The sequence below is a fragment of the Equus quagga genome, unplaced genomic scaffold (genome assembly GCF_021613505.1).
Source record: "Equus quagga isolate Etosha38 unplaced genomic scaffold, UCLA_HA_Equagga_1.0 HiC_scaffold_20633_RagTag, whole genome shotgun sequence".
Taxonomy (NCBI): domain Eukaryota; kingdom Metazoa; phylum Chordata; class Mammalia; order Perissodactyla; family Equidae; genus Equus; species Equus quagga.
In genome coordinates this window covers 1-5,618 of record NW_025793097.1, presented here as the reverse complement: position 1 = coordinate 5,618, position 5,618 = coordinate 1, and the positions used below count along the sequence as shown (strand labels likewise).

Here is a 5,618-nt window from a genome sequence, read left to right as displayed (position 1 = left end):
ACATCTATGTGAATGGGTTCTTCCTGGTTATTTCCTAACTTTGAGAAAGTCTATAAACAAAATCAGAAATTCTCTTCCAATACAAGTTAGTAATCAAACTTCTCTAATTGAGAATGCATAAAAATAAATACCTACATTTTATATAATACAGTTACACCACAATGAGATATGGAGGTAACTGAATGTATTTTGAAAAACTCAGTGCTATATAAGCACAAAGTACTCATGTTATGAATAAAAATTAGTCCATAAAATTTTCCATATGGACCTGTGTGTGCGCATGCATGTGTGCTTATTTTGTTACATGGTAATAAACCTTTCTCCAAAATCTTTATTTTGGGGAGGGGCAGGGATTGAAAGAAGGGAAATTCTACTAAATGGTAAAGCTATCAGTAATTAAAAATACTACTTTATCTTCAAAAATAATACTAAGCCTCTACCAACACTTAAAATCCATAAAACAAATGATTTTGCCCATTTAAAATTCTAGAAATTTTTGTTTCTTTAATGAGTAACACTGTAGCTGTTCCATATTTCAAAACAATGAATACTCCATGAGGTGCTCTATGAAAGGATATACCAATGAAATACAATCTGGAAAAAAAATATAATGCAGCTAATTAAAACATGCTCCTTTCAAATACACTAAGAAGAACCAAGGTTAAAGTAGTCTTTTCTTTTGTCCTTTACCTCTGCTTCAACAAAATTAATATATCCCCAAGGAAAATTTTTCATTACATTCCTGTCAAAATATTAAGAAAGAAGTAAACTTACTCGCATCTGCTTGGCTTCCCACACTGATGTATCTATCACTGCCAGGAAGCACGGTAGTAAGTTGTCTCCTCCTGCTGAGGGGTCTTGGCATTCTTCGCAGTGAGGAAAGCCACTGCCAACTCCAAGTTTCCATTGCTATCCTTCAAAGATCAAGAACAGAACATCAAATATTTTGGAATAACTCTGTACATTCTCACATGATTTATGTAAGCTTTTCCATAACAACTAATTCTCAAAGCAAAAATCATTTTCAGATTCAAAATCATTCTGTGTGATTCTGATTTTATAGTATAAATTCATCATAAACAAAGAACACCATATCAATGGTAATTCCTTTCTCTATTAATTAAAACTACTAATATAACGTAAAAATCAACTCTATAACTAATTTCTCAGTTTTCCATTACTTTCATATCTGCTTAACAAAAGCCAATCGCAAACTTGTACTTCTAAACAAATGAACAAACTAAAACATGTTTTCTGGAACTTGCCATACACAAGGATGAAAAATGAATATTTAAAACAGTGCTTCTGCAAATAAGAAAAAAAAAAGGTATTCCCTTTAAAATGGGTGCTGAACACATACCTAAAGGCAAACTTAACAAGGAAATGTCAAAGACTTATAGGAAGAAAATAGCAAAATGTTCTGAAGCTTGACAGTATGGAGAAACACAAAGAACTCCTAGACAGAAATACTCAATACTGTCAAGATAACAATCCTGCCCAAATTAAATATAAATTTTATGTAGTTCTCATCAAAAGCATACCTGGACAAAATTCTAAAGTTAATTTAGAAGGAAGTAGCTGCTAAAAAACTAAGAATTTTTGAAACAGTAAAATAATAAGAGACCTGCCCAGTTATATCTCTATATTTTCTGTCCAGTTAACAATAAATATAACACTAGCTCTATGACAGCTAGTTGAAACAACATTAGGAAATCCAGGTATTAATAATGAAGTTATCTCTGTGACACAAGGCCAGAACACATTAAGATTGTGTAGGCCTTAAGAATTTTAGGATACGAGAGGAGTGTAATAGGAAGCCAGTCGAGGGTTCTGCCTAGAAATGACCTGGTATGACTTACATTTTAAAAGGATCATTCTGGCTGTGTGTTGAGACTATAGGAGAGAAAGGGCAGAGAGTCTATTATTTGCTATCACATTAAATGTAGGGGGTTATAGAAGGAGAAAGATTAGAATGATTCCAAGATTTGAGGAGTGAACAACTAGAAGAATGAAGTCCCCAACCCACCTCGACTCCAACTCTAGGAGCTGCTGAAGAGATAAAGTAAGAGTACAGTTGGAAAAGCACCACTGCTTTCACCTTTGTTATCTGTCACAACCACTGTAAGATTCTCAAATGACTCATCCAAAATACAGGTATAACATATCCCATAGTTAGATAAGTAAACTATAGTAAAACAACTTGCAATAACAATGGCTAAGATTTACCGAGCAGTAATATGTGCCAAAACATGTGCCAAGTACTCTTCACAGACTACCTCATATAATAATTAGCTGACTACAACAGGGACTTACACAACGTGAAGGTCACTTACTTTGTGAAGCTAAAAATAGATGCTCAAAATAAATAAAAGTGCTGAAGTCAATCAACAACATGTGGTTCCCAAAAGTAGACTCCATATCAGTATTTTACTGAGAGACTCAACTCATTAATAAACCTCTTACAAATTTATACCGGGCAACAGTTAAGGTTTAAGTACACTGTTTTCACTTCCAGCTACTGATAACTGAAATGAAAGTTAAAAAAAAAAACTAAGGTCACACAGCTTACCTCAAAGGAAATGTGGACAGGAATTAATTTGATTAATTCTTTACATTTATTTAATTAAACATATTCTACATGTTTCCCAAGTCAAGAAAAAGAAAAGTGCCCTGACAAGGTACCGAGTGTAGTGTCACACTCACTGACACAGAATGGAAAAAGTACATTCTGAAAATAGACATGATTTAGTCATATTTATCAGAATAAAGAAAGGACTAGTGGGGCCGGTCGAGTGGTTGAGTTCGCGTGCTCCACTTTGGCAGCCCAGGGTTTTGCTGGTTCGGATCCTGGGCGCAGACATGGCACCGCTCATAAAGCCATGCTGAGGCAACATCCCACATGCCACAACTAGATGGACCCACAACTAAAAATACACAACTATGCACCGGGGGGTTTGGGGGAAAAAAGGAAAAAGAAAACTTTAAAAAAAAAAAAAAAGAAAGGACTGGCAATCATCTAAACATCATCATATAAACTGACATACGACACTTTTGTTTCCTCCCTAAATTCTTACAATGGCTTCATAAACCCTGCATTAATGCTCTAAACAGTACTGCTTCATCACTGTCCTGATGAGGCCAAAACGAAGCAAAGCCTCTAGTGAAAGCAGAAATTAAGTGTGGTGCTCTGGGATCAGGCCACTTGGTTTCTATTTCAAACTCCTCCACATACTAGCTGTGTGATCTTGATCAAGACACTTTAACCTCTGTTTCCTTATCTTTTAAAAAGGGATGAAAATAATACCCCATGGAGTTATTAGGAATAGCACCTAGTACTGTAAGTGCTTACTAAGTGCTTGTTGTTATCACTACTATTATGAGGATTATGATTACACTCACCTAAAAGATAAATTGCTTCCAGACACAAATGAAGAACTTTTGTGTCAACATCAAAAATTACATAATTTTGTCTCATGGAGCAAATTCCAAAGGATTGAAGCTGTGTGTATGCCTACAGTGGCAAAAAGGCTCTCACTGCTAGCCTTTGTAGCTATATATATATATATATATATAGTTCTTGAACATCTTTCACTCGCTTGATCTTTGCCATGTGCATACCCATGTGATTTAACTCATGTGAGTGCCTCTGTGTGGAAATGAGGGTACTTCATAAGATACAACAAAATGATGCATCTTATCTGTTGCATATACTCAAAAGTTTGATGTTGAATGTTCTTAAGGTAAATTACTTGAATGTTAGCCAGTTTCTATTTCTCCTTCTTGGAAGGAAAAAATGTGAGCTTTTGACTCTCTATTAATTTTCTATTTCTCCCTCCTCCTCCTCTCTCTACTCTCCCGCACCCTCTGCCCCTATTTAAACTCTAAAATCATGGTTCTTGAGTAAAACCAGCCATTAGCATTTGGATTCACATCCCCCTATTTTGCACGAAAAGTGTTTCCTATGGAGAGAAGTCATCTGTCACTCCAAGGTATCTTGGAACATTATGTTGCTGAAAGCTAACATGCTCAAATTGCAGTATATGTTAGCTAAGGCTCTTACTTTATACAAGTTCTTTCCTATATCTCTACTACTACCACACAGTATAACTAAAAAAACTCAACTTTCAAATATGGCAGGCAGTAGAGATGAGGGTGTAACACAACTGTAGGTCATAAAACAGAGGCCATACCTTCAAAGCTTGCTGTAGTATCTGGGCATCGTTGATCCCAGTAATTTCTCTCAGCTGATTCAAAAATGTCTGCTGGTGCTAGAAGAGAGGAAAAACCCAAATCATTACACTCTGAAATCTGAAAATATACAAGGACAAGAAAATAAATGACCTTGGGCAAACAAACAGAAAACAAAATAAACTAGAGTAAAAAAGAAAAACAAAAACAGGGGCAGGCCTGGTGGCACAGCAGTTCAGTTCCTACACTCTGCTTTGGCGGCCCGGGGTTTACTGGCTTGGATCCCCTGTGCAGACATAGCACTACTTGTCAAGCCATGCTGTGGTAGGCGTCCCGCATATAAAGTGGAGGAAGATGGGCACAGATGTTAGCTCAGGGCCAGTCTTCCTCAGCAAAAAGAGGATTGGGAGCAGATGTCAGCTCAGGGCTAATCTTCTTCAAAAAGAAAAAACAAACAAACAAACTTGAGAGAGACTGAACAAATTTCATTCTTTTAGGAAGAAGGAACCATGCTGTGGGGAGCCCTTATTCCATTTTCATGTTTCCAAAAGGGAACTTCTACATTACTTCCCAAGAAGAAGTCTTACTGAATTAACAATTTCTGGTCCATTCTTCACCACCTCATTTATGCCACCCAACAAGAAAAGGAGTGGTTAGCATGAGGCTAAGCCTGAGAAACTAAGGAAAACAAGTATCCATTGGGTTACTTTAACTAGGGCATGGGACCAGTGATGGAGATCGAGGCAGCTCTGGTAATCTCTCCCTGTCCCTATGGACAGCCAGCATCCAGGCCCCTGGGATATGTGAAAAAGACACGCTTTTGGCAGGCCATGCACTAGGTGAGGATATTATATCACTGGCATCCTACGATCGGTCTGAGGAAAAAGAGGACCATCTCATCCTCCCATCCGTCATAAAAGATCCTAAACAGAATTGATCATTTGCCCCCTTTTGCTTCAGATCTGTTTACAGTCTACTGGTCTATGTACCATATAATCTATTACACTCTATTGGGGGGATAGCATCCCACTACCAAACCCTTCCCTGAACTTCCCTAATTAAGAACCACGTTCCTCCCTACATCTCTGTATTTCTCAAAACAAATTCCCAAAAACTGTAAGACAGCACCACGACATAATGCAAGCTCAAGGGATATGATCTGGAAGACAAGTCGTCACTAGAATGAAAGGATCTGCAGAAATCTTTCTTGAAAATGTTTTACAGTCATCTCAGTAAGAATTTTATGGGGTGAAAGTTTAATGAGAAACAGTATAGTTACACAGTTTCAAATTCTTCCTACAAATTATAAAGGGAGAAAAAGTAAATTTATACTGAAGAAATCTAACAGATACCAACTCAACCAAGTGATCAGAGCTAATATTACCAATAATGGGACTGACAGCGTGTGCCTCTTGATATGATATGATACA

At 36.9% G+C, this 5,618-nt stretch overlaps 1 long non-coding RNA gene across 1 annotated transcript; it reads right to left on the bottom strand.

Annotated features, from left to right (window-relative positions):
- Positions 1–36: 36 nt before the first annotated feature.
- LOC124232074 (uncharacterized) lies at positions 37–4,272 on the bottom strand. The gene is made up of 3 exons (XR_006886762.1): positions 4,191–4,272; positions 775–914; positions 37–594 (listed from the first exon to the last, which is right to left on the bottom strand). It is a non-coding gene; the product is annotated as an uncharacterized LOC124232074 (long non-coding RNA).
- Positions 4,273–5,618: the final 1,346 nt, after the last annotated feature.